The sequence below is a fragment of the Amia ocellicauda genome, unplaced genomic scaffold (genome assembly GCF_036373705.1).
Source record: "Amia ocellicauda isolate fAmiCal2 unplaced genomic scaffold, fAmiCal2.hap1 HAP1_SCAFFOLD_109, whole genome shotgun sequence".
NCBI classification, from domain to species: domain Eukaryota; kingdom Metazoa; phylum Chordata; class Actinopteri; order Amiiformes; family Amiidae; genus Amia; species Amia ocellicauda.
In genome coordinates this window covers 2,501-30,490 of record NW_027102674.1, presented here as the reverse complement: position 1 = coordinate 30,490, position 27,990 = coordinate 2,501, and the positions used below count along the sequence as shown (strand labels likewise).

The 27,990-nt window shown below is 43.5% G+C and overlaps 23 non-coding genes across 23 annotated transcripts; all 23 read left to right on the top strand.

The window, feature by feature from the left end:
* The first annotated feature begins 877 nt into the window (after positions 1-877).
* LOC136720963 (5S ribosomal RNA) lies at positions 878-996 on the top strand. The gene has a single exon (XR_010805780.1). It is a non-coding gene; the product is annotated as a 5S ribosomal RNA (ribosomal RNA).
* A 1,066-nt stretch (positions 997-2,062) lies between these two features.
* LOC136720893 (5S ribosomal RNA) lies at positions 2,063-2,181 on the top strand. Its single transcript, XR_010805723.1, has one exon. It is a non-coding gene; the product is annotated as a 5S ribosomal RNA (ribosomal RNA).
* A 1,066-nt stretch (positions 2,182-3,247) lies between these two features.
* LOC136720892 (5S ribosomal RNA) lies at positions 3,248-3,366 on the top strand. The gene has a single exon (XR_010805722.1). It is a non-coding gene; the product is annotated as a 5S ribosomal RNA (ribosomal RNA).
* Positions 3,367-4,432: 1,066 nt separating this feature from the next.
* On the top strand, positions 4,433-4,551 carry LOC136720930 (5S ribosomal RNA). Its single transcript, XR_010805756.1, has one exon. It is a non-coding gene; the product is annotated as a 5S ribosomal RNA (ribosomal RNA).
* A 1,066-nt stretch (positions 4,552-5,617) lies between these two features.
* Positions 5,618-5,736, top strand: LOC136720891 (5S ribosomal RNA). Its single transcript, XR_010805721.1, has one exon. It is a non-coding gene; the product is annotated as a 5S ribosomal RNA (ribosomal RNA).
* Positions 5,737-6,802: 1,066 nt separating this feature from the next.
* Positions 6,803-6,921, top strand: LOC136720903 (5S ribosomal RNA). Its single transcript, XR_010805732.1, has one exon. It is a non-coding gene; the product is annotated as a 5S ribosomal RNA (ribosomal RNA).
* Positions 6,922-7,972: 1,051 nt separating this feature from the next.
* LOC136720950 (5S ribosomal RNA) lies at positions 7,973-8,091 on the top strand. The gene has a single exon (XR_010805774.1). It is a non-coding gene; the product is annotated as a 5S ribosomal RNA (ribosomal RNA).
* Positions 8,092-9,147: 1,056 nt separating this feature from the next.
* Positions 9,148-9,266, top strand: LOC136720933 (5S ribosomal RNA). The gene has a single exon (XR_010805759.1). It is a non-coding gene; the product is annotated as a 5S ribosomal RNA (ribosomal RNA).
* A 1,056-nt stretch (positions 9,267-10,322) lies between these two features.
* On the top strand, positions 10,323-10,441 carry LOC136720870 (5S ribosomal RNA). The gene has a single exon (XR_010805702.1). It is a non-coding gene; the product is annotated as a 5S ribosomal RNA (ribosomal RNA).
* A 1,055-nt stretch (positions 10,442-11,496) lies between these two features.
* On the top strand, positions 11,497-11,615 carry LOC136720938 (5S ribosomal RNA). Its single transcript, XR_010805764.1, has one exon. It is a non-coding gene; the product is annotated as a 5S ribosomal RNA (ribosomal RNA).
* Positions 11,616-12,670: 1,055 nt separating this feature from the next.
* LOC136720804 (5S ribosomal RNA) lies at positions 12,671-12,789 on the top strand. Its single transcript, XR_010805642.1, has one exon. It is a non-coding gene; the product is annotated as a 5S ribosomal RNA (ribosomal RNA).
* A 1,055-nt stretch (positions 12,790-13,844) lies between these two features.
* LOC136720926 (5S ribosomal RNA) lies at positions 13,845-13,963 on the top strand. Its single transcript, XR_010805753.1, has one exon. It is a non-coding gene; the product is annotated as a 5S ribosomal RNA (ribosomal RNA).
* A 1,056-nt stretch (positions 13,964-15,019) lies between these two features.
* On the top strand, positions 15,020-15,138 carry LOC136720917 (5S ribosomal RNA). The gene has a single exon (XR_010805745.1). It is a non-coding gene; the product is annotated as a 5S ribosomal RNA (ribosomal RNA).
* Positions 15,139-16,194: 1,056 nt separating this feature from the next.
* Positions 16,195-16,313, top strand: LOC136720914 (5S ribosomal RNA). Its single transcript, XR_010805742.1, has one exon. It is a non-coding gene; the product is annotated as a 5S ribosomal RNA (ribosomal RNA).
* Positions 16,314-17,369: 1,056 nt separating this feature from the next.
* On the top strand, positions 17,370-17,488 carry LOC136720902 (5S ribosomal RNA). Its single transcript, XR_010805731.1, has one exon. It is a non-coding gene; the product is annotated as a 5S ribosomal RNA (ribosomal RNA).
* A 1,056-nt stretch (positions 17,489-18,544) lies between these two features.
* LOC136720889 (5S ribosomal RNA) lies at positions 18,545-18,663 on the top strand. Its single transcript, XR_010805719.1, has one exon. It is a non-coding gene; the product is annotated as a 5S ribosomal RNA (ribosomal RNA).
* A 1,066-nt stretch (positions 18,664-19,729) lies between these two features.
* Positions 19,730-19,848, top strand: LOC136720911 (5S ribosomal RNA). The gene has a single exon (XR_010805739.1). It is a non-coding gene; the product is annotated as a 5S ribosomal RNA (ribosomal RNA).
* A 1,066-nt stretch (positions 19,849-20,914) lies between these two features.
* On the top strand, positions 20,915-21,033 carry LOC136720882 (5S ribosomal RNA). The gene has a single exon (XR_010805713.1). It is a non-coding gene; the product is annotated as a 5S ribosomal RNA (ribosomal RNA).
* A 1,066-nt stretch (positions 21,034-22,099) lies between these two features.
* Positions 22,100-22,218, top strand: LOC136720844 (5S ribosomal RNA). The gene has a single exon (XR_010805678.1). It is a non-coding gene; the product is annotated as a 5S ribosomal RNA (ribosomal RNA).
* A 1,056-nt stretch (positions 22,219-23,274) lies between these two features.
* Positions 23,275-23,393, top strand: LOC136720877 (5S ribosomal RNA). Its single transcript, XR_010805708.1, has one exon. It is a non-coding gene; the product is annotated as a 5S ribosomal RNA (ribosomal RNA).
* Positions 23,394-24,449: 1,056 nt separating this feature from the next.
* LOC136720865 (5S ribosomal RNA) lies at positions 24,450-24,568 on the top strand. The gene has a single exon (XR_010805697.1). It is a non-coding gene; the product is annotated as a 5S ribosomal RNA (ribosomal RNA).
* A 1,056-nt stretch (positions 24,569-25,624) lies between these two features.
* Positions 25,625-25,743, top strand: LOC136720825 (5S ribosomal RNA). Its single transcript, XR_010805661.1, has one exon. It is a non-coding gene; the product is annotated as a 5S ribosomal RNA (ribosomal RNA).
* Positions 25,744-26,809: 1,066 nt separating this feature from the next.
* Positions 26,810-26,928, top strand: LOC136720910 (5S ribosomal RNA). The gene has a single exon (XR_010805738.1). It is a non-coding gene; the product is annotated as a 5S ribosomal RNA (ribosomal RNA).
* The last annotated feature ends 1,062 nt before the right edge of the window (positions 26,929-27,990 follow it).

The window sequence follows — 27,990 nt, the reverse complement described above, 5'->3', positions numbered from 1 at the left end:
ACTAAATGTTGCCTAATCTTTCTCATCAAGAAATGACACAATTACAGCAACACAAAAAGGAACTCCACCGGACAAAGTTCAGTGCTCACAAGGAGCCTCATTCAACACACACGGTTCCATTCCCATTCATGCAAAGCACGAAAGTGTAAAACTTGGGAACATACTTGAGAGCAAAGATCACATTCAATCTCATTCAAGGCACGGATGTGAATGCAACGGGATGAAATTACTGAAATGATGCCTGCCCTCGAACTGTGATGATGGACTACCCGACTCGCCAATAATATTGGGTTCTGGTGTATTGAAATACAGGAGCTGCTGGATTTGTGTGTTTTCTTACCGCCTCACCATAGTTTGTCAAATGTTTAAACAACTGAACTTATATTCAAGGTTTGTTTCTCTTCATATGTTTTACTGGTTTACATTTGTCTCAGCAACCTGTTGAATGATTCATCTGCTTTCAAAACAAAATGACAACAGGATGAATGCACACACTTGAAAATACACTACATGCAATGTTATGCATCATAGTGATGCAACCTCCTTTCAGTTTCATACTGCATGTCAATTGAAATCCTTACTGAAATGCACACCTTCTCAAGATTGCGCTTGACTGGCGTGTCAGGCACTCAATTACAGCTGTTTTATCAAGACAATGTGTTCGTTTTGTAATATATAGTTCCGGTCTGGTGTGGCACCCCAGCTAACGCACAACGTTGCCACAATGTTGCCACAACGTGGCGTGTTAGCAGGGACTGTCTGCGGCGCGCTGGTGTGTCCCGGGCTTTAGAGTAGAGAGACAGTTCAACTGTAAGTATGAACGGCAGAAACGGATATTGCCTTCCCTTTAAGTAGAGCGTCAGGGACAGCCTCCCTGGCTTACGGCCATACTAGCCTGAATACGCCCGATCTCGTCCGATCTCGGAAGCTAAGCAGGCTCGGGCCTGGTCAGTACTTGGATGGGAGACCGCCTGGGAATACCAGGTGCTGTAAGCTTTTGCATCTTTTACACACCAGAGGGCGACAAATCACGAGTTTTAACTTTGGATACACGCAATTTCATCATTATTTCAGATTTGACTTCCCCAAATACACAGGCATACAATAGATCTTGTTCTCCAACGTAAACGGTCCCTAGTAACTAGGGTACATTCGTAAATAAATTGAGCATCATGGCTAGAAGTGACTAAATGTTGCCTAATCTTTCTCATCGAGAAATGACACAATTACAGCAACACAAAAAGGAACTCCACCGGACAAAGTTCAGTGCTCACAAGGAGCCTCATTCAACACACACGGTTCCATTCCCATTCATGCAAAGCACGAAAGTGTAAAACTTGGGAACATACTTGAGAGCAAAGATCACATTCAATCTCATTCAAGGCACGGATGTGAATGCAACGGGATGAAATTACTGAAATGATGCCTGCCCTCGAACTGTGATGATGGACTACCCGACTCGCCAATAATATTGGGTTCTGGTGTATTGAAATACAGGAGCTGCTGGATTTGTGTGTTTTCTTACCCCCTCACCATAGTTTGTCAAATGTTTAAACAACTGAACTTATATTCAAGGTTTGTTTCTCTTCATATGTTTTACTGGTTTACATTTGTCTCAGCAACCTGTTGAATGATTCTTCTGCTTTCAAAACAAAATGACAACAGGATGAATGCAAACACTTGAAAATACAATACATGCAATGTTATGCATCATAGTGATGCAACCTCCTTTCAGTTTCATACTGCATGTCAATTGAAATCCTTACTGAAATGCACACCTTCTCAAGATTGCGCTTGACTGGCGTGTCAGGCACTCAATTACAGCTGTTTTATCAAGACAATGTGTTCGTTTTGTAATATATAGTTCCGGTCTGGTGTGGCACCCCAGCTAACGCACAACGTTGCCACAATGTTGCCACAACGTGGCGTGTTAGCAGGGACTGTCTGCGGCGCGCTGGTGTGTCCCGGGCTTTAGAGTAGAGAGACAGTTCAACTGTAAGTATGAACGGCAGAAACGGATTTTGCCTTCCCTTTAAGTAGAGCGTCAGGGACAGCCTCCCTGGCTTACGGCCATACTAGCCTGAATACGCCCAATCTCGTCCGATCTCGGAAGCTAAGCAGGCTCGGGCCTGGTCAGTACTTGGATGGGAGACCGCCTGGGAATACCAGGTGCTGTAAGCTTTTGCATCTTTTACACACCAGAGCGCGACAAATCACGAGTTTTAACTTTGGATACACGCAATTTCATCATTATTTCAGATTTGACTTCCCCAAATACACAGGCATACAATAGATCTTGTTCTCCAACGTAAACGGTCCCTAGTAACTAGGGTACATTCGTAAATAAATTGAGCATCATGGCTAGAAGTGACTAAATGTTGCCTAATCTTTCTCATCGAGAAATGACACAATTACAGCAACACAAAAAGGAACTCCACCGGACAAAGTTCAGTGCTCACAAGGAGCCTCATTCAACACACACGGTTCCATTCCCATTCATGCAAAGCACGAAAGTGTAAAACTTGGGAACATACTTGAGAGCAAAGATCACATTCAATCTCATTCAAGGCACGGATGTGAATGCAACGGGATGAAATTACTGAAATGATGCCTGCCCTCGAACTGTGATGATGGACTACCCGACTCGCCAATAATATTGGGTTCTGGTGTATTGAAATACAGGAGCTGCTGGATTTGTGTGTTTTCTTACCCCCTCACCATAGTTTGTCAAATGTTTAAACAACTGAACTTATATTCAAGGTTTGTTTCTCTTCATATGTTTTACTGGTTTACATTTGTCTCAGCAACCTGTTGAATGATTCTTCTGCTTTCAAAACAAAATGACAACAGGATGAATGCAAACACTTGAAAATACAATACATGCAATGTTATGCATCATAGTGATGCAACCTCCTTTCAGTTTCATACTGCATGTCAATTGAAATCCTTACTGAAATGCACACCTTCTCAAGATTGCGCTTGACTGGCGTGTCAGGCACTCAATTACAGCTGTTTTATCAAGACAATGTGTTCGTTTTGTAATATATAGTTCCGGTCTGGTGTGGCACCCCAGCTAACGCACAACGTTGCCACAATGTTGCCACAACGTGGCGTGTTAGCAGGGACTGTCTGCGGCGCGCTGGTGTGTCCCGGGCTTTAGAGTAGAGAGACAGTTCAACTGTAAGTATGAACGGCAGAAACGGATATTGCCTTCCCTTTAAGTAGAGCGTCAGGGACAGCCTCCCTGGCTTACGGCCATACTAGCCTGAATACGCCCAATCTCGTCCGATCTCGGAAGCTAAGCAGGCTCGGGCCTGGTCAGTACTTGGATGGGAGACCGCCTGGGAATACCAGGTGCTGTAAGCTTTTGCATCTTTTACACACCAGAGCGCGACAAATCACGAGTTTTAACTTTGGATACACGCAATTTCATCATTATTTCAGATTTGACTTCCCCAAATACACAGGCATACAATAGATCTTGTTCTCCAACGTAAACGGTCCCTAGTAACTAGGGTACATTCGTAAATAAATTGAGCATCATGGCTAGAAGTGACTAAATGTTGCCTAATCTTTCTCATCAAGAAATGACACAATTACAGCAACACAAAAAGGAACTCCACCGGACAAAGTTCAGTGCTCACAAGGAGCCTCATTCAACACACACGGTTCCATTCCCATTCATGCAAAGCACGAAAGTGTAAAACTTGGGAACATACTTGAGAGCAAAGATCACATTCAATCTCATTCAAGGCACGGATGTGAATGCAACGGGATGAAATTACTGAAATGATGCCTGCCCTCGAACTGTGATGATGGACTACCCGACTCGCCAATAATATTGGGTTCTGGTGTATTGAAATACAGGAGCTGCTGGATTTGTGTGTTTTCTTACCGCCTCACCATAGTTTGTCAAATGTTTAAACAACTGAACTTATATTCAAGGTTTGTTTCTCTTCATATGTTTTACTGGTTTACATTTGTCTCAGCAACCTGTTGAATGATTCATCTGCTTTCAAAACAAAATGACAACAGGATGAATGCACACACTTGAAAATACACTACATGCAATGTTATGCATCATAGTGATGCAACCTCCTTTCAGTTTCATACTGCATGTCAATTGAAATCCTTACTGAAATGCACACCTTCTCAAGATTGCGCTTGACTGGCGTGTCAGGCACTCAATTACAGCTGTTTTATCAAGACAATGTGTTCGTTTTGTAATATATAGTTCCGGTCTGGTGTGGCACCCCAGCTAACGCACAACGTTGCCACAATGTTGCCACAACGTGGCGTGTTAGCAGGGACTGTCTGCGGCGCGCTGGTGTGTCCCGGGCTTTAGAGTAGAGAGACAGTTCAACTGTAAGTATGAACGGCAGAAACGGATATTGCCTTCCCTTTAAGTAGAGCGTCAGGGACAGCCTCCCTGGCTTACGGCCATACTAGCCTGAATACGCCCAATCTCGTCCGATCTCGGAAGCTAAGCAGGCTCGGGCCTGGTCAGTACTTGGATGGGAGACCGCCTGGGAATACCAGGTGCTGTAAGATTTTGCATCTTTTACACACCAGAGGGCGACAAATCACGAGTTTTAACTTTGGATACACGCAATTTCATCATTATTTCAGATTTGACTTCCCCAAATACACAGGCATACAATAGATCTTGTTCTCCAACGTAAACGGTCCCTAGTAACTAGGGTACATTCGTAAATAAATTGAGCATCATGGCTAGAAGTGACTAAATGTTGCCTAATCTTTCTCATCGAGAAATGACACAATTACAGCAACACAAAAAGGAACTCCACCGGACAAAGTTCAGTGCTCACAAGGAGCCTCATTCAACACACACGGTTCCATTCCCATTCATGCAAAGCACGAAAGTGTAAAACTTGGGAACATACTTGAGAGCAAAGATCACATTCAATCTCATTCAAGGCACGGATGTGAATGCAACGGGATGAAATTACTGAAATGATGCCTGCCCTCGAACTGTGATGATGGACTACCCGACTCGCCAATAATATTGGGTTCTGGTGTATTGAAATACAGGAGCTGCTGGATTTGTGTGTTTTCTTACCCCCTCACCATAGTTTGTCAAATGTTTAAACAACTGAACTTATATTCAAGGTTTGTTTCTCTTCATATGTTTTACTGGTTTACATTTGTCTCAGCAACCTGTTGAATGATTCTTCTGCTTTCAAAACAAAATGACAACAGGATGAATGCAAACACTTGAAAATACAATACATGCAATGTTATGCATCATAGTGATGCAACCTCCTTTCAGTTTCATACTGCATGTCAATTGAAATCCTTACTGAAATGCACACCTTCTCAAGATTGCGCTTGACTGGCGTGTCAGGCACTCAATTACAGCTGTTTTATCAAGACAATGTGTTCGTTTTGTAATATATAGTTCCGGTCTGGTGTGGCACCCCAGCTAACGCACAACGTTGCCACAATGTTGCCACAACGTGGCGTGTTAGCAGGGACTGTCTGCGGCGCGCTGGTGTGTCCCGGGCTTTAGAGTAGAGAGACAGTTCAACTGTAAGTATGAACGGCAGAAACGGATATTGCCTTCCCTTTAAGTAGAGCGTCAGGGACAGCCTCCCTGGCTTACGGCCATACTAGCCTGAATACGCCCAATCTCGTCCGATCTCGGAAGCTAAGCAGGCTCGGGCCTGGTCAGTACTTGGATGGGAGACCGCCTGGGAATACCAGGTGCTGTAAGCTTTTGCATCTTTTACACACCAAAGGGCGACAAATCACAAGTTTTAACTTTGGATACACGCAATTTCATCATTATTTCAGATTTGACTTCCCCAAATACACAGGCATACAATAGATCTTGTTCTCCAACGTAAACGGTCCCTAGTAACTAGTGTACATTTGTAAATAAATTGAGCATCATGGCTAGAAGTGACTAAATGTTGCCTAATCTTTCTCATCGAGAAATGACACAATTACAGCAACACAAAAAGGAACTCCACCGGACAAAGTTCAGTGCTCACAAGGAGCCTCATTCAACACACACGGTTCCATTCCCATTCATGCAAAGCACGAAAGTGTAAAACTTGGGAACATACTTGAGAGCAAAGATCACATTCAATCTCATTCAAGGCACGGATGTGAATGCAACGGGATGAAATTACTGAAATGATGCCTGCCCTCGAACTGTGATGATGGACTACCCGACTCGCCAATAATATTGGCTTCTGGTGTATTGAAATACAGGAGCTGCTGGATTTGTGTGTTTTCTTACCCCCTCACCATAGTTTGTCAAATGTTTAAACAACTGAACTTATATTCAAGGTTTGTTTCTCTTCATATGTTTTACTGGTTTACATTTGTCTCAGCAACCTGTTGAATGATTCTTCTGCTTTCAAAACAAAATGACAACAGGATGAATGCACACACTTGAAAATACAATACATGCAATGTTATGCATCATAGTGATGCAACCTCCTTTCAGTTTCATACTGCATGTCAATTGAAATCCTTACTGAAATGCACACCTTCTCAAGATTGCGCTTGACTGGCGTGTCAGGCACTCAATTACAGCTGTTTTATCAAGACAATGTGTTCGTTTTGTAATATATAGTTCCGGTCTGGTGTGGCACCCCAGCTAACGCACAACGTTGCCACAATGTTGCCACAACGTTTCGTGTTAGCAGGGACTGTCTGCGGCGCGCTGGTGTGTCCCGGGCTTTAGAGTAGAGAGACAGTTCAACTGTAAGTATGAACGGCAGAAACGGATATTGCCTTCCCTTTAAGTAGAGCGTCAGGGACAGCCTCCCTGGCTTACGGCCATACTAGCCTGAATACGCCCGATCTCGTCCGATCTCGGAAGCTAAGCAGGCTCGGGCCTTGTCAGTACTTGGATGGGAGACCGCCTGGGAATACCAGGTGCTGTAAGCTTTTGCATCTTTTACACACCAAAGGGCGACAAATCACAAGTTTTAACTTTGGATACACGCAATTTCATCATTATTTCAGATTTGACTTCCCCAAATACACAGGCATTCAATAGATCTTGTTCTCCAACGTAAACGGTCCCTAGTAACTATTGTACATTTGTAAATAAATTGAGCATCATGGCTAGAAGTGACTAAATGTTGCCTAATCTTTCTCATCGAGAAATGACACAATTACAGCAACACAAAAAGGAACTCCACCGGACAAAGTTCAGTGCTCACAAGGAGCCTCATTCAACACACACGGTTCCATTCCCATTCATGCAAAGCACGAAAGTGTAAAACTTGGGAACATACTTGAGAGCAAAGATCACATTGAATCTCATTCAAGGCACGGATGTGAATGCAACGGGATGAAATTACTGAAATGATGCCTGCCCTCGAACTGTGATGATGGACTACCCGACTCGCCAATAATATTGGGTTCTGGTGTATTGAAATACAGGAGCTGCTGGATTTGTGTGTTTTCTTACCCCCTCACCATAGTTTGTCAAATGTTTAAACAACTGAACTTATATTCAAGGTTTGTTTCTCTTCATATGTTTTACTGGTTTACATTTGTCTCAGCAACCTGTTGAATGATTCTTCTGCTTTCAAAACAAAATGACAACAGGATGAATGCACACACTTGAAAATACAAAACATGCAATGTTATGCATCATAGTGATGCAACCTCCTTTCAGTTTCATACTGCATGTCAATTGAAATCCTTACTGAAATGCACACCTTCTCAAGATTGCGCTTGACTGGCGTGTCAGGCACTCAATTACAGCTGTTTTATCAAGACAAATGTGTTCGTTTTGTAAAATATAGTTCCGGTCTGGTACCCCAGCTAACGCACAACGTTGCCACAACGTGGCATATTAGCAGGGACTGTCTGCGGCGCGCTGGTGTGTCCCGGGCTTTAGAGTAGAGAGACAGTTCAACTGTAAGTATGAACGGCAGAAACGGATATTGCCATCCCTTTAAGTAGAGCGTCAGGGACAGCCTCCCTGGCTTACGGCCATACTAGCCTGAATACGCCCGATCTCGTCCGATCTCGGAAGCTAAGCAGGCTCGGGCCTGGTCAGTACTTGGATGGGAGACCGCCTGGGAATACCAGGTGCTGTAAGCTTTTGCATCTTTTACACACCAGAGCGCGACAAATCACGAGTTTTAACTTTGGATACACGCAATTTCATCATTATTTCAGATTTGACTTCCCCAAATACACAGGCATACAATAGATCTTGTTCTCCAACGTAAACGGTCCCTAGTAACTAGGGTACATTCGTAAATAAATTGAGCATCATGGCTAGAAGTGACTAAATGTTGCCTAATCTTTCTCATCGAGAAATGACACAATTACAGCAACACAAAAAGGAACTCCACCGGACAAAGATCAGTGCTCACAAGGAGCCTCATTCAACACACACGGTTCCATTCCCATTCATGCAAAGCACGAAAGTGTAAAACTTGGGAACATACTTGAGAGCAAAGATCACATTGAATCTCATTCAAGGCACGGATGTGAATGCAACGGGATGAAATTACTGAAATGATGCCTGCCCTCGAACTGTGATGATGGACTACCCGACTCGCCAATAATATTGGGTTCTGGTGTATTGAAATACAGGAGCTGCTGGATTTGTGTGTTTTCTTACCCCCTCACCATAGATTGTCAAATGTTTAAACAACTGAACTTATATTCAAGGTTTGTTTCTCTTCATATGTTTTACTGGTTTACATTTGTCTCAGCAACCTGTTGAATGATTCTTCTGCTTTCAAAACAAAATGACAACAGGATGAATGCACACACTTGAAAATACAATACATGCAATGTTATGCATCATAGTGATGCAACCTCCTTTCAGTTTCATACTGCATGTCAATTGAAATCCTTACTGAAATGCACACCTTCTCAAGATTGCGCTTGACTGGCGTGTCAGGCACTCAATTACAGCTGTTTTATCAAGACAAATGTGTTCGTTTTGTAAAATATAGTTCCGGTCTGGTGTGGCACCCCAGCTAACGCACAACGTTGCCACAACGTGGCATATTAGCAGGGACTGTCTGCGGCGCGCTGGTGTGTCCCGGGCTTTAGAGTAGAGAGACAGTTCAACTGTAAGTATGAACGGCAGAAACGGATATTGCCATCCCTTTAAGTAGAGCGTCAGGGACAGCCTCCCTGGCTTACGGCCATACTAGCCTGAATACGCCCGATCTCGTCCGATCTCGGAAGCTAAGCAGGCTCGGGCCTGGTCAGTACTTGGAATGGAGACCGCCTGGGAATACCAGGTGCTGTAAGCTTTTGCATCTTTTACACACCAGAGCGCGACAAATCACGAGTTTTAACTTTGGATACACGCAATTTCATCATTATTTCAGATTTGACTTCCCCAAATACACAGGCATACAATAGATCTTGTTCTCCAACGTAAACGGTCCCTAGTAACTAGGGTACATTCGTAAATAAATTGAGCATCATGGCTAGAAGTGACTAAATGTTGCCTAATCTTTCTCATCGAGAAATGACACAATTACAGCAACACAAAAAGGAACTCCACCGGACAAAGATCAGTGCTCACAAGGAGCCTCATTCAACACACACAGTTCCATTCCCATTCATGCAAAGCACGAAAGTGTAAAACTTGGGAACATACTTGAGAGCAAAGATCACATTCAATCTCATTCAAGGCACGGATGTGAATGCAACGGGATGAAATTACTGAAATGATGCCTGCCCTCGAACTGTGATGATGGACTACCCGACTCGCCAATAATATTGGGTTCTGGTGTATTGAAATACAGGAGCTGCTGGATTTGTGTGTTTTCTTACCCCCTCACCATAGTTTGTCAAATGTTTAAACAACTGAACTTATATTCAAGGTTTGTTTCTCTTCATATGTTTTACTGGTTTACATTTGTCTCAGCAACCTGTTGAATGATTCTTCTGCTTTCAAAACAAAATGACAACAGGATGAATGCACACACTTGAAAATACAATACATGCAATGTTATGCATCATAGTGATGCAACCTCCTTTCAGTTTCATACTGCATGTCAATTGAAATCCTTACTGAAATGCACACCTTCTCAAGATTGCGCTTGACTGGCGTGTCAGGCACTCAATTACAGCTGTTTTATCAAGACAAATGTGTTCGTTTTGTAAAATATAGTTCCGGTCTGGTGTGGCACCCCAGCTAACGCACAACGTTGCCACAACGTGGCATATTAGCAGGGACTGTCTGCGGCGCGCTGGTGTGTCCCGGGCTTTAGAGTAGAGAGACAGTTCAACTGTAAGTATGAACGGCAGAAACGGATATTGCCATCCCTTTAAGTAGAGCGTCAGGGACAGCCTCCCTGGCTTACGGCCATACTAGCCTGAATACGCCCGATCTCGTCCGATCTTGGAAGCTAAGCAGGCTCGGGCCTGGTCAGTACTTGGATGGGAGACCGCCTGGGAATACCAGGTGCTGTAAGCTTTTGCATCTTTTACACACCAAAGGGCGACAAATCACGAGTTTTAACTTTGGATACACGCAATTTCATCATTATTTCAGATTTGACTTCCCCAAATACACAGGCATACAATAGATCTTGTTCTCCAACGTAAACGGTCCTTAGTAACTAGGGTACATTCGTAAATAAATTGAGCATCATGGCTAGAAGTGACTAAATGTTGCCTAATCTTTCTCATCGAGAAATGACACAATTACAGCAACACAAAAAGGAACTCCACCGGACAAAGATCAGTGCTCACAAGGAGCCTCATTCAACACACACGGTTCCATTCCCATTCATGCAAAGCACGAAAGTGTAAAACTTGGGAACATACTTGAGAGCAAAGATCACATTCAATCTCATTCAAGGCACGGATGTGAATGCAACGGGATGAAATTACTGAAATGATGCCTGCCCTCGAACTGTGATGATGGACTACCCGACTCGCCAATATATTGGGTTCTGGTGTATTGAAATACAGGAGCTGCTGGATTTGTGTGTTTTCTTACCCCCTCACCATAGTTTGTCAAATGTTTAAACAACTGAACTTATATTCAAGGTTTGTTTCTCTTCATATGTTTTACTGGTTTACATTTGTCTCAGCAACCTGTTGAATGATTCTTCTGCTTTCAAAACAAAATGACAACAGGATGAATGCACACACTTGAAAATACAATACATGCAATGTTATGCATCATAGTGATGCAACCTCCTTTCAGTTTCATACTGCATGTCAATTGAAATCCTTACTGAAATGCACACCTTCTCAAGATTGCGCTTGACTGGCGTGTCAGGCACTCAATTACAGCTGTTTTATCAAGACAAATGTGTTCGTTTTGTAAAATATAGTTCCGGTCTGGTGTGGCACCCCAGCTAACGCACAACGTTGCCACAACGTGGCATATTAGCAGGGACTGTCTGCGGCGCGCTGGTGTGTCCCGGGCTTTAGAGTAGAGAGACAGTTCAACTGTAAGTATGAACGGCAGAAACGGATATTGCCATCCCTTTAAGTAGAGCGTCAGGGACAGCCTCCCTGGCTTACGGCCATACTAGCCTGAATACGCCCGATCTCGTCCGATCTCGGAAGCTAAGCAGGCTCGGGCCTGGTCAGTACTTGGATGGGAGACCGCCTGGGAATACCAGGTGCTGTAAGCTTTTGCATCTTTTACACACCAGAGCGCGACAAATCACGAGTTTTAACTTTGGATACACGCAATTTCATCATTATTTCAGATTTGACTTCCCCAAATACACAGGCATACAATAGATCTTGTTCTCCAACGTAAACGGTCCCTAGTAACTAGGGTACATTCGTAAATAAATTGAGCATCATGGCTAGAAGTGACTAAATGTTGCCTAATCTTTCTCATCGAGAAATGACACAATTACAGCAACACAAAAAGGAACTCCACCGGACAAAGATCAGTGCTCACAAGGAGCCTCATTCAACACACACGGTTCCATTCCCATTCATGCAAAGCACGAAAGTGTAAAACTTGGGAACATACTTGAGAGCAAAGATCACATTCAATCTCATTCAAGGCACGGATGTGAATGCAACGGGATGAAATTACTGAAATGATGCCTGCCCTCGAACTGTGATGATGGACTACCCGACTCGCCAATAATATTGGGTTCTGGTGTATTGAAATACAGGAGCTGCTGGATTTGTGTGTTTTCTTACCCCCTCACCATAGTTTGTCAAATGTTTAAACAACTGAACTTATATTCAAGGTTTGTTTCTCTTCATATGTTTTACTGGTTTACATTTGTCTCAGCAACCTGTTGAATGATTCTTCTGCTTTCAAAACAAAATGACAACAGGATGAATGCACACACTTGAAAATACAATACATGCAATGTTATGCATCATAGTGATGCAACCTCCTTTCAGTTTCATACTGCATGTCAATTGAAATCCTTACTGAAATGCACACCTTCTCAAGATTGCGCTTGACTGGCGTGTCAGGCACTCAATTACAGCTGTATTATCAAGACAATGTGTTCGTTTTGTAAAATATAGTTCCGGTCTGGTGTGGCACCCCAGCTAACGCACAACGTTGCCACAACGTTTCGTGTTAGCAGGGACTGGCTGCGGCGCGCTGGTGTGTCCCGGGCTTTAGAGTAGAGAGACAGTTCAACTGCAAGTATGAGCGGCAGAAACGGATATTGCCTTCCCTTTAAGTAGAGCGTCAGGGACAGCCTCCCTGGCTTACGGCCATACTAGCCTGAATACGCCCGATCTCGTCCGATCTCGGAAGCTAAGCAGGCTCGGGCCTGGTCAGTACTTGGATGGGAGACCGCCTGGGAATACCAGGTGCTGTAAGCCTTTGCATCTTTTACACACCAAAGGGCGACAAATCACAAGTTTTAACTTTGGATACACGCAATTTCATCATTATTTCAGATTTGACTTCCCCAAATACACAGGCATACAATAGATCTTGTTCTCCAACGTAAACGGTCCCTAGTAACTAGTGTACATTTGTAAATAAATTGAGCATCATGGCTAGAAGTGACTAAATGTTGCCTAATCTTTCTCATCGAGAAATGACACAATTATAGCAACACAAAAAGGAACTCCACCGGACAAAGTTCAGTGCTCACAAGGAGCCTCATTCAACACACACGGTTCCATTCCCATTCATGCAAAGCACGAAAGTGTAAAACTTGGGAACATACTTGAGAGCAAAGATCATATTCAATCTCATTCAAGGCACGGATGTGAATGCAACGGGATGAAATTACTGAAATGATGCCTGCCCTCGAACTGTGATGATGGACTACCCGACTCGCCAATAATATTGGGTTCTGGTGTATTGAAATACAGGAGCTGCTGGATTTGTGTGTTTTCTTACCCCCTCACCATAGTTTGTCAAATGTTTAAACAACTGAACTTATATTCAAGGTTTGTTTCTCTTCATATGTTTTACTGGTTTACATTTGTCTCAGCAACCTGTTGAATGATTCTTCTGCTTTCAAAACAAAATGACAAAAGGATGAATGCACACACTTGAAAATACAATACATGCAATGTTATGCATCATAGTGATGCAACCTCCTTTCAGTTTCATACTGCATGTCAATTGAAATCCTTACTGAAATGCACACCTTCTCAAGATTGCGCTTGACTGGCGTGTCAGGCACTCAATTACAGCTGTTTTATCAAGACAATGTGTTCGTTTTGTAATATATAGTTCCGGTCTGGTGTGGCACCCCAGCTAACGCACAACGTTGCCACAACGTGGCATATTAGCAGGGACTGTCTGCGGCGCGCTGGTGTGTCCCGGGCTTTAGAGTAGAGAGACAGTTCAACTGTAAGTATGAACGGCAGAAACGGATATTGCCATCCCTTTAAGTAGAGCGTCAGGGACACCCTCCCTGGCTTACGGCCATACTAGCCTGAATACGCCCGATCTCGTCCGATCTCGGAAGCTAAGCAGGCTCGGGCCTGGTCAGTACTTGGATGGGAGACCGCCTGGGAATACCAGGTGCTGTAAGCTTTTGCATCTTTTACACACCAGAGCGCGACAAATCACGAGTTTTAACTTTGGATACACGCAATTTCATCATTATTTCAGATTTGACTTCCCCAAATACACAGGCATACAATAGATCTTGTTCTCCAACGTAAACGGTCCCTAGTAACTAGGGTACATTCGTAAATAAATTGAGCATCATGGCTAGAAGTGACTAAATGTTGCCTAATCTTTCTCATCGAGAAATGACACAATTACAGCAACACAAAAAGGAACTCCACCGGACAAAGATCAGTGCTCACAAGGAGCCTCATTCAACACACACGGTTCCATTCCCATTCATGCAAAGCACGAAAGTGTAAAACTTGGGAACATACTTGAGAGCAAAGATCACATTGAATCTCATTCAAGGCACGGATGTGAATGCAACGGGATGAAATTACTGAAATGATGCCTGCCCTCGAACTGTGATGATGGACTACCCGACTCGCCAATAATATTGGGTTCTGGTGTATTGAAATACAGGAGCTGCTGGATTTGTGTGTTTTCTTACCCCCTCACCATAGTTTGTCAAATGTTTAAACAACTGAACTTATATTCAAGGTTTGTTTCTCTTCATATGTTTTACTGGTTTACATTTGTCTCAGCAACCTGTTGAATGATTCTTCTGCTTTCAAAACAAAATGACAACAGGATGAATGCACACACTTGAAAATACAATACATGCAATGTTATGCATCATAGTGATGCAACCTCCTTTCAGTTTCATACTGCATGTCAATTGAAATCCTTACTGAAATGCACACCTTCTCAAGATTGCGCTTGACTGGCGTGTCAGGCACTCAATTACAGCTGTTTTATCAAGACAAATGTGTTCGTTTTGTAAAATATAGTTCCGGTCTGGTGTGGCACCCCAGCTAACGCACAACGTTGCCACAACGTGGCATATTAGCAGGGACTGTCTGCGGCGCGCTGGTGTGTCCCGGGCTTTAGAGTAGAGAGACAGTTCAACTGTAAGTATGAACGGCAGAAACGGATATTGCCATCCCTTTAAGTAGAGCGTCAGGGACAGCCTCCCTGGCTTACGGCCATACTAGTCTGAATACGCCCGATCTCGTCCGATCTCGGAAGCTAAGCAGGCTCGGGCCTGGTCAGTACTTGAATGGGAGACTGCCTGGGAATACCAGGTGCTGTAAGCTTTTGCATCTTTTACACACCAGAGCGCGACAAATCACGAGTTTTAACTTTGGATACACGCAATTTCATCATTATTTCAGATTTGACTTCCCCAAATACACAGGCATACAATAGATCTTGTTCTCCAACGTAAACGGTCCCTAGTAACTAGGGTACATTCGTAAATAAATTGAGCATCATGGCTAGAAGTGACTAAATGTTGCCTAATCTTTCTCATCGAGAAATGACACAATTACAGCAACACAAAAAGGAACTCCACCGGACAAAGATCAGTGCTCACAAGGAGCCTCATTCAACACACACGGTTCCATTCCCATTCATGCAAAGCACGAAAGTGTAAAACTTGGGAACATACTTGAGAGCAAAGATCACATTGAATCTCATTCAAGGCACGGATGTGAATGCAACGGGGTGAAATTACTGAAATGATGCCTGCCCTCGAACTGTGATGATGGACTACCCGACTCGCCAATAATATTGGGTTCTGGTGTATTGAAATACAGGAGCTGCTGGATTTGTGTGTTTTCTTACCCCCTCACCATAGTTTGTCAAATGTTTAAACAACTGAACTTATATTCAAGGTTTGTTTCTCTTCATATGTTTTACTGGTTTACATTTGTCTCAGCAACCTGTTGAATGATTCTTCTGCTTTCAAAACAAAATGACAACAGGATGAATGCACACACTTGAAAATACAATACATGCAATGTTATGCATCATAGTGATGCAACCTCCTTTCAGTTTCATACTGCATGTCAATTGAAATCCTTACTGAAATGCACACCTTCTCAAGATTGCGCTTGACTGGCGTGTCAGGCACTCAATTACAGCTGTTTTATCAAGACAAATGTGTTCGTTTTGTAAAATATAGTTCCGGTCTGGTGTGGCACCCCAGCTAACGCACAACGTTGCCACAACGTGGCATATTAGCAGGGACTGTCTGCGGCGCGCTGGTGTGTCCCGGGCTTTAGAGTAGAGAGACAGTTCAACTGTAAGTATGAACGGCAGAAACGGATATTGCCATCCCTTTAAGTAGAGCGTCAGGGACAGCCTCCCTGGCTTACGGCCATACTAGCCTGAATACGCCCGATCTCGTCCGATCTCGGAAGCTAAGCAGGCTCGGGCCTGGTCAGTACTTGGATGGGAGACCGCCTGGGAATACCAGGTGCTGTAAGCTTTTGCATCTTTTACACACCAGAGCGCGACAAATCACGAGTTTTAACTTTGGATACACGCAATTTCATCATTATTTCAGATTTGACTTCCCCAAATACACAGGCATACAATAGATCTTGTTCTCCAACGTAAACGGTCCCTAGTAACTAGGGTACATTCGTAAATAAATTGAGCATCATGGCTAGAAGTGACTAAATGTTGCCTAATCTTTCTCATCGAGAAATGACACAATTACAGCAACACAAAAAGGAACTCCACCGGACAAAGATCAGTGCTCACAAGGAGCCTCATTCAACACACACGGTTCCATTCCCATTCATGCAAAGCACGAAAGTGTAAAACTTGGGAACATACTTGAGAGCAAAGATCACATTCAATCTCATTCAAGGCACGGATGTGAATGCAACGGGATGAAATTACTGAAATGATGCCTGCCCTCGAACTGTGATGATGGACTACCCGACTCGCCAATAATATTGGGTTCTGGTGTATTGAAATACAGGAGCTGCTGGATTTGTGTGTTTTCTTACCCCCTCACCATAGTTTGTCAAATGTTTAAACAACTGAACTTATATTCAAGGTTTGTTTCTCTTCATATGTTTTACTGGTTTACATTTGTCTCAGCAACCTGTTGAATGATTCTTCTGCTTTCAAAACAAAATGACAACAGGATGAATGCACACACTTGAAAATACAATACATGCAATGTTATGCATCATAGTGATGCAACCTCCTTTCAGTTTCATACTGCATGTCAATTGAAATCCTTACTGAAATGCACACCTTCTCAAGATTGCGCTTGACTGGCGTGTCAGGCACTCAATTACAGCTGTTTTATCAAGACAAATGTGTTCGTTTTGTAAAATATAGTTCCGGTCTGGTGTGGCACCCCAGCTAACGCACAACGTTGCCACAACGTGGCATATTAGCAGGGACTGTCTGCGGCGCGCTGGTGTGTCCCGGGCTTTAGAGTAGAGAGACAGTTCAACTGTAAGTATGAACGGCAGAAACGGATATTGCCATCCCTTTAAGTAGAGCGTCAGGGACAGCCTCCCTGGCTTACGGCCATACTAGCCTGAATACGCCCGATCTCGTCCGATCTCGGAAGCTAAGCAGGCTCGGGCCTGGTCAGTACTTGGATGGGAGACCGCCTGGGAATACCAGGTGCTGTAAGCTTTTGCATCTTTTACACACCAAAGGGCGACAAATCACGAGTTTTAACTTTGGATACACGCAATTTCATCATTATTTCAGATTTGACTTCCCCAAATACACATGCATACAATAGATCTTGTTCTCCAACGTAAACGGTCCCTAGTAACTAGGGTACATTCGTAAATAAATTGAGCATCATGGCTAGAAGTGACTAAATGTTGCCTAATCTTTCTCATCGAGAAATGACACAATTACAGCAACACAAAAAGGAACTCCACCGGACAAAGATCAGTGCTCACAAGGAGCCTCATTCAACACACACGGTTCCATTCCCATTCATGCAAAGCACGAAAGTGTAAAACTTGGGAACATACTTGAGAGCAAAGATCACATTCAATCTCATTCAAGGCACGGATGTGAATGCAACGGGATGAAATTACTGAAATGATGCCTGCCCTCGAACTGTGATGATGGACTACCCGACTCGCCAATAATATTGGGTTCTGGTGTATTGAAATACAGGAGCTGCTGGATTTGTGTGTTTTCTTACCCCCTCACCATAGTTTGTCAAATGTTTAAACAACTGAACTTATATTCAAGGTTTGTTTCTCTTCATATGTTTTACTGGTTTACATTTGTCTCAGCAACCTGTTGAATGATTCTTCTGCTTTCAAAACAAAATGACAACAGGATGAATGCACACACTTGAAAATACAATACATGCAATGTTATGCATCATAGTGATGCAACCTCCTTTCAGTTTCATACTGCATGTCAATTGAAATCCTTACTGAAATGCACACCTTCTCAAGATTGCGCTTGACTGGCGTGTCAGGCACTCAATTACAGCTGTTTTATCAAGACAAATGTGTTCGTTTTGTAAAATATAGTTCCGGTCTGGTGTGGCACCCCAGCTAACGCACAACGTTGCCACAACGTGGCATATTAGCAGGGACTGTCTGCGGCGCGCTGGTGTGTCCCGGGCTTTAGAGTAGAGAGACAGTTCAACTGTAAGTATGAACGGCAGAAACGGATATTGCCATCCCTTTAAGTAGAGCGTCAGGGACAGCCTCCCTGGCTTACGGCCATACTAGCCTGAATACGCCCGATCTCGTCCGATCTCGGAAGCTAAGCAGGCTCGGGCCTGGTCAGTACTTGGATGGGAGACCGCCTGGGAATACCAGGTGCTGTAAGCTTTTGCATCTTTTACACACCAGAGCGCGACAAATCACGAGTTTTAACTTTGGATACACGCAATTTCATCATTATTTCAGATTTGACTTCCCCAAATACACAGGCATACAATAGATCTTGTTCTCCAACGTAAACGGTCCCTAGTAACTAGGGTACATTCGTAAATAAATTGAGCATCATGGCTAGAAGTGACTAAATGTTGCCTAATCTTTCTCATCGAGAAATGACACAATTACAGCAACACAAAAAGGAACTCCACCGGACAAAGATCAGTGCTCACAAGGAGCCTCATTCAACACACACGGTTCCATTCCCATTCATGCAAAGCACGAAAGTGTAAAACTTGGGAACATACTTGAGAGCAAAGATCACATTCAATCTCATTCAAGGCACGGATGTGAATGCAACGGGATGAAATTACTGAAATGATGCCTGCCCTCGAACTGTGATGATGGACTACCCGACTCGCCAATAATATTGGGTTCTGGTGTATTGAAATACAGGAGCTGCTGGATTTGTGTGTTTTCTTACCCCCTCACCATAGTTTGTCAAATGTTTAAACAACTGAACTTATATTCAAGGTTTGTTTCTCTTCATATGTTTTACTGGTTTACATTTGTCTCAGCAACCTGTTGAATGATTCTTCTGCTTTCAAAACAAAATGACAAAAGGATGAATGCACACACTTGAAAATACAATACATGCAATGTTATGCATCATAGTGATGCAACCTCCTTTCAGTTTCATACTGCATGTCAATTGAAATCCTTACTGAAATGCACACCTTCTCAAGATTGCGCTTGACTGGCGTGTCAGGCACTCAATTACAGCTGTTTTATCAAGACAATGTGTTCGTTTTGTAATATATAGTTCCGGTCTGGTGTGGCACCCCAGCTAACGCACAACGTTGCCACAATGTTGCCACAACGTGGCGTGTTAGCAGGGACTGTCTGCGGCGCGCTGGTGTGTCCCGGGCTTTAGAGTAGAGAGACAGTTCAACTGTAAGTATGAACGGCAGAAACGGATATTGCCTTCCCTTTAAGTAGAGCGTCAGGGACAGCCTCCCTGGCTTACGGCCATACTAGCCTGAATACGCCCGATCTCGTCCGATCTCGGAAGCTAAGGAGGCTTGGGCCTGGTCAGTACTTGTATGGGAGACCACCTGGGAATACCAGGTGCTGTAAGCTTTTGCATCTTTTACACACCAGAGGGCGACAAATCACGAGTTTTAACTTTGGATACACGCAATTTCATCATTATTTCAGATTTGACTTCCCCAAATACACAGGCATACAATAGATCTTGTTCTCCAACGTAAACGGTCCCTAGTAACTAGGGTACATTCGTAAATAAATTGAGCATCATGGCTAGAAGTGACTAAATGTTGCCTAATCTTTCTCATCGAGAAATGACACAATTACAGCAACACAAAAAGGAACTCCACCGGACAAAGTTCAGTGCTCACAAGGAGCCTCATTCAACACACACGGTTCCATTCCCATTCATGCAAAGCACGAAAGTGTAAAACTTGGGAACATACTTGAGAGCAAAGATCACATTCAATCTCATTCAAGGCACGGATGTGAATGCAACGGGATGAAATTACTGAAATGATGCCTGCCCTCGAACTGTGATGATGGACTACCCGACTCGCCAATAATGTTGGGTTCTGGTGTATTGAAATACAGGAGCTGCTGGATTTGTATGTTTTCTTACCCCCTCACCATAGTTTGTCAAATGTTTAAACAACTGAACTTATATTCAAGGTTTGTTTCTCTTCATATGTTTTACTGGTTTACATTTGTCTCAGCAACCTGTTGAATGATTCTTCTGCTTTCAAAACAAAATGACAACAGGATGAATGCACACACTTGAAAATACAATACATGCAATGTTATGCATCATAGTGATGCAACCTCCTTTCAGTTTCATACTGCATGTCAATTGAAATCCTTACTGAAATGCACACCTTCTCAAGATTGCGCTTGACTGGCGTGTCAGGCACTCAATTACAGCTGTTTTATCAAGACAATGTGTTCGTTTTGTAATATATAGTTCCGGTCTGGTGTGGCACCCCAGCTAACGCACAACGTTGCCACAATGTTGCCACAACGTGGCGTGTTAGCAGGGACTGTCTGCGGCGCGCTGGTGTGTCCCGGGCTTTAGAGTAGAGAGACAGTTCAACTGTAAGTATGAACGGCAGAAACGGATATTGCCTTCCCTTTAAGTAGAGCGTCAGGGACAGCCTCCCTGGCTTACGGCCATACTAGCCTGAATACGCCCGATCTCGTCCGATCTCAGAAGCTAAGCAGGCTCGGGCCTGGTCAGTACTTGGATGGGAGACCGCCTGGGAATACCAGGTGCTGTAAGCTTTTGCATCTTTTACACACCAGAGGGCGACAAATCACGAGTTTTAACTTTGGATACACGCAATTTCATCATTATTTCAGATTTGACTTCCCCAAATACACAGGCATACAATAGATCTTGTTCTCCAACGTAAACGGTCCCTAGTAACTAGGGTACATTCGTAAATAAATTGAGCATCATGGCTAGAAGTGACTAAATGTTGCCTAATCTTTCTCATCGAGAAATGACACAATTACAGCAACACAAAAAGGAACTCCACCGGACAAAGTTCAGTGCTCACAAGGAGCCTCATTCAACACACACGGTTCCATTCCCATTCATGCAAAGCACGAAAGTGTAAAACTTGGGAACATACTTGAGAGCAAAGATCACATTCAATCTCATTCAAGGCACGGATGTGAATGCAACGGGATGAAATTACTGAAATGATGCCTGCCCTCGAACTGTGATGATGGACTACCCGACTCGCCAATAATATTGGGTTCTGGTGTATTGAAATACAGGAGCTGCCGGATTTGTGTGTTTTCTTACCCCCTCACCATAGTTTGTCAAATGTTTAAACAACTGAACTTATATTCAAGGTTTGTTTCTCTTCATATGTTTTACTGGTTTACATTTGTCTCAGCAACCTGTTGAATGATTCTTCTGCTTTCAAAACAAAATGACAACAGGATGAATGCAAACACTTTAAAATACAATACATGCAATGTTATGCATCATAGTGATGCAACCTCCTTTCAGTTTCATACTGCATGTCAATTGAAATCCTTACTGAAATGCACACCTTCTCAAGATTGCGCTTGACTGGCGTGTCAGGCACTCAATTACAGCTGTATTATCAAGACAATGTGTTCGTTTTGTAAAATAAAGTTCCGGTCTGGTGTGGCACCCCAGCTAACGCACAACGTTGCCACAATGTTGCCACAACGTGGCGTGTTAGCAGGGACTGTCTGCGGCGCGCTGGTGTGTCCCGGGCTTTAGAGTAGAGAGACAGTTCAACTGTAAGTATGAACGGCAGAAACGGATATTGCCTTCCCTTTAAGTAGAGCGTCAGGGTCAGCATTCCTGGCTTACGGCCATACTAGCCTGAATACGCCCGATCTCGTCCGATCTCGGAAGCTAAGCAGGCTCGGGCCTGGTCAGTACTTGCATGGGAGACCGCCTGGGAATACCAGGTGCTGTAAGCTTTTGCATCTTTTACACACCAGAGGGCGACAAATCACGAGTTTTAACTTTGGATACACGCAATTTCATCATTATTTCAGATTTGACTTCCCCAAATACACAGGCATACAATAGATCTTGTTCTCCAACGTAAACGGTCCCTAGTAACTAGGGTACATTCGTAAATAAATTGAGCATCATGGCTAGAAGTGACTAAATGTTGCCTAATCTTTCTCATCGAGAAATGACACAATTACAGCAACACAAAAAGGAACTCCACCGGACAAAGTTCAGTGCTCACAAGGAGCCTCATTCAACACACACGGTTCCATTCCCATTCATGCAAAGCACGAAAGTGTAAAACTTGGGAACATACTTGAGAGCAAAGATCACATTCAATCTCATTCAAGGCACGGATGTGAATGCAACGGGATGAAATTACTGAAATGATGCCTGCCCTCGAACTGTGATGATGGACTACCCGACTCGCCAATAATATTGGGTTCTGGTGTATTGAAATACAGGAGCTGCTGGATTTGTGTGTTTTCTTACCCCCTCACCATAGTTTGTCAAATGTTTAAACAACTGAACTTATATTCAAGGTTTGTTTCTCTTCATATGTTTTACTGGTTTACATTTGTCTCAGCAACCTGTTGAATGATTCTTCTGCTTTCAAAACAAAATGACAACAGGATGAATGCACACACTTGAAAATACAATACATGCAATGTTATGCATCATAGTGATGCAACCTCCTTTCAGTTTCATACTGCATGTCAATTGAAATCCTTACTGAAATGCACACCTTCTCAAGATTGCGCTTGACTGGCGTGTCAGGCACTCAATTACAGCTGTTTTATCAAGACAAATGTGTTCGTTTTGTAAAATATAGTTCCGGTCTGGTGTGGCACCCCAGCTAACGCACAACGTTGCCACAACGTGGCATATTAGCAGGGACTGTCTGCGGCGCGCTGGTGTGTCCCGGGCTTTAGAGTAGAGAGACAGTTCAACTGTAAGTATGAACGGCAGAAACGGATAATGCCATCCCTTTAAGTAGAGCGTCAGGGACAGCCTCCCTGGCTTACGGCCATACTAGCCTGAATACGCCCGATCTCGTCCGATCTCGGAAGCTAAGCAGGCTCGGGCCTGGTCAGTACTTGGATGGGAGACCGCCTGGGAATACCAGGTGCTGTAAGCTTTTGCATCTTTTACACACCAGAGCGCGACAAATCACGAGTTTTAACTTTGGATACACGCAATTTCATCATTATTTCAGATTTGACTTCCCCAAATACACAGGCATACAATAGATCTTGTTCTCCAACGTAAACGGTCCCTAGTAACTAGGGTACATTCGTAAATAAATTGAGCATCATGGCTAGAAGTGACTAAATGTTGCCTAATCTTTCTCATCGAGAAATGACACAATTACAGCAACACAAAAAGGAACTCCACCGGACAAAGATCAGTGCTCACAAGGAGCCTCATTCAACACACACGGTTCCATTCCCATTCATGCAAAGCACGAAAGTGTAAAACTTGGGAACATACTTGAGAGCAAAGATCACATTCAATCTCATTCAAGGCACGGATGTGAATGCAACGGGATGAAATTACTGAAATGATGCCTGCCCTCGAACTGTGATGATGGACTACCCGACTCGCCAATAATATTGGGTTCTGGTGTATTGAAATACAGGAGCTGCTGGATTTGTGTGTTTTCTTACCCCCTCACCATAGTTTGTCAAATGTTTAAACAACTGAACTTATATTCAAGGTTTGTTTCTCTTCATATGTTTTACTGGTTTACATTTGTCTCAGCAACCTGTTGAATGATTCTTCTGCTTTCAAAACAAAATGACAACAGGATGAATGCACACACTTGAAAATACAATACATGCAATGTTATGCATCATAGTGATGCAACCTCCTTTCAGTTTCATACTGCATGTCAATTGAAATCCTTACTGAAATGCACACCTTCTCAAGATTGCGCTTGACTGGCGTGTCAGGCACTCAATTACAGCTGTTTTATCAAGACAAATGTGTTCGTTTTGTAAAATATAGTTCCGGTCTGGTGTGGCACCCCAGCTAACGCACAACGTTGCCACAACGTGGCATATTAGCAGGGACTGTCTGCGGCGCGCTGGTGTGTCCCGGGCTTTAGAGTAGAGAGACAGTTCAACTGTAAGTATGAACGGCAGAAACGGATATTGCCATCCCTTTAAGTAGAGCGTCAGGGACAGCCTCCCTGGCTTACGGCCATACTAGCCTGAATACGCCCGATCTCGTCCGATCTCGGAAGCTAAGCAGGCTCGGGCCTGGTCAGTACTTGGATGGGAGACCGCCTGGGAATACCAGGTGCTGTAAGCTTTTGCATCTTTTACACACCAAAGGGCGACAAATCACGAGTTTTAACTTTGGATACACGCAATTTCATCATTATTTCAGATTTGACTTCCCCAAATACACATGCATACAATAGATCTTGTTCTCCAACGTAAACGGTCCCTAGTAACTAGGGTACATTCGTAAATAAATTGAGCATCATGGCTAGAAGTGACTAAATGTTGCCTAATCTTTCTCATCGAGAAATGACACAATTACAGCAACACAAAAAGGAACTCCACCGGACAAAGATCAGTGCTCACAAGGAGCCTCATTCAACACACACGGTTCCATTCCCATTCATGCAAAGCACGAAAGTGTAAAACTTGGGAACATACTTGAGAGCAAAGATCACATTCAATCTCATTCAAGGCACGGATGTGAATGCAACGGGATGAAATTACTGAAATGATGCCTGCCCTCGAACTGTGATGATGGACTACCCGACTCGCCAATAATATTGGGTTCTGGTGTATTGAAATACAGGAGCTGCTGGATTTGTGTGTTTTCTTACCCCCTCACCATAGTTTGTCAAATGTTTAAACAACTGAACTTATATTCAAGGTTTGTTTCTCTTCATATGTTTTACTGGTTTACATTTGTCTCAGCAACCTGTTGAATGATTCTTCTGCTTTCAAAACAAAATGACAACAGGATGAATGCACACACTTGAAAATACAATACATGCAATGTTATGCATCATAGTGATGCAACCTCCTTTCAGTTTCATACTGCATGTCAATTGAAATCCTTACTGAAATGCACACCTTCTCAAGATTGCGCTTGACTGGCGTGTCAGGCACTCAATTACAGCTGTTTTATCAAGACAAATGTGTTCGTTTTGTAAAATATAGTTCCGGTCTGGTGTGGCACCCCAGCTAACGCACAACGTTGCCACAACGTGGCATATTAGCAGGGACTGTCTGCGGCGCGCTGGTGTGTCCCGGGCTTTAGAGTAGAGAGACAGTTCAACTGTAAGTATGAACGGCAGAAACGGATATTGCCATCCCTTTAAGTAGAGCGTCAGGGACAGCCTCCCTGGCTTACGGCCATACTAGCCTGAATACGCCCGATCTCGTCCGATCTCGGAAGCTAAGCAGGCTCGGGCCTGGTCAGTACTTGAATGGGAGACCGCCTGGGAATACCAGGTGCTGTAAGCTTTTGCATCTTTTACACACCAGAGCGCGACAAATCACGAGTTTTAACTTTGGATACACGCAATTTCATCATTATTTCAGATTTGACTTCCCCAAATACACAGGCATACAATAGATCTTGTTCTCCAACGTAAACGGTCCCTAGTAACTAGGGTACATTCGTAAATAAATTGAGCATCATGGCTAGAAGTGACTAAATGTTGCCTAATCTTTCTCATCGAGAAATGACACAATTACAGCAACACAAAAAGGAACTCCACCGGACAAAGATCAGTGCTCACAAGGAGCCTCATTCAACACACACGGTTCCATTCCCATTCATGCAAAGCACGAAAGTGTAAAACTTGGGAACATACTTGAGAGCAAAGATCACATTCAATCTCATTCAAGGCACGGATGTGAATGCAACGGGATGAAATTACTGAAATGATGCCTGCCCTCGAACTGTGATGATGGACTACCCGACTCGCCAATAATATTGGGTTCTGGTGTATTGAAATACAGGAGCTGCTGGATTTGTGTGTTTTCTTACCCCCTCACCATAGTTTGTCAAATGTTTAAACAACTGAACTTATATTCAAGGTTTGTTTCTCTTCATATGTTTTACTGGTTTACATTTGTCTCAGCAACCTGTTGAATGATTCTTCTGCTTTCAAAACAAAATGACAAAAGGATGAATGCACACACTTGAAAATACAATACATGCAATGTTATGCATCATAGTGATGCAACCTCCTTTCAGTTTCATACTGCATGTCAATTGAAATCCTTACTGAAATGCACACCTTCTCAAGATTGCGCTTGACTGGCGTGTCAGGCACTCAATTACAGCTGTTTTATCAAGACAATGTGTTCGTTTTGTAATATATAGTTCCGGTCTGGTGTGGCACCCCAGCTAACGCACAACGTTGCCACAATGTTGCCACAACGTGGCGTGTTAGCAGGGACTGTCTGCGGCGCGCTGGTGTGTCCCGGGCTTTAGAGTAGAGAGACAGTTCAACTGTAAGTATGAACGGCAGAAACGGATATTGCCTTCCCTTTAAGTAGAGCGTCAGGGACAGCCTCCCTGGCTTACGGCCATACTAGCCTGAATACGCCCGATCTCGTCCGATCTCGGAAGCTAAGGAGGCTTGGGCCTGGTCAGTACTTGTATGGGAGACCACCTGGGAATACCAGGTGCTGTAAGCTTTTGCATCTTTTACACACCAGAGGGCGACAAATCACGAGTTTTAACTTTGGATACACGCAATTTCATCATTATTTCAGATTTGACTTCCCCAAATACACAGGCATACAATAGATCTTGTTCTCCAACGTAAACGGTCCCTAGTAACTAGGGTACATTCGTAAATAAATTGAGCATCATGGCTAGAAGTGACTAAATGTTGCCTAATCTTTCTCATCGAGAAATGACACAATTACAGCAACACAAAAAGGAACTCCACCGGACAAAGTTCAGTGCTCACAAGGAGCCTCATTCAACACACACGGTTCCATTCCCATTCATGCAAAGCACGAAAGTGTAAAACTTGGGAACATACTTGAGAGCAAAGATCACATTCAATCTCATTCAAGGCACGGATGTGAATGCAACGGGATGAAATTACTGAAATGATGCCTGCCCTCGAACTGTGATGATGGACTACCCGACTCGCCAATAATGTTGGGTTCTGGTGTATTGAAATACAGGAGCTGCTGGATTTGTATGTTTTCTTACCCCCTCACCATAGTTTGTCAAATGTTTAAACAACTGAACTTATATTCAAGGTTTGTTTCTCTTCATATGTTTTACTGGTTTACATTTGTCTCAGCAACCTGTTGAATGATTCTTCTGCTTTCAAAACAAAATGACAACAGGATGAATGCACACACTTGAAAATACAATACATGCAATGTTATGCATCATAGTGATGCAACCTCCTTTCAGTTTCATACTGCATGTCAATTGAAATCCTTACTGAAATGCACACCTTCTCAAGATTGCGCTTGACTGGCGTGTCAGGCACTCAATTACAGCTGTTTTATCAAGACAATGTGTTCGTTTTGTAATATATAGTTCCGGTCTGGTGTGGCACCCCAGCTAACGCACAACGTTGCCACAATGTTGCCACAACGTGGCGTGTTAGCAGGGACTGTCTGCGGCGCGCTGGTGTGTCCCGGGCTTTAGAGTAGAGAGACAGTTCAACTGTAAGTATGAACGGCAGAAACGGATATTGCCTTCCCTTTAAGTAGAGCGTCAGGGACAGCCTC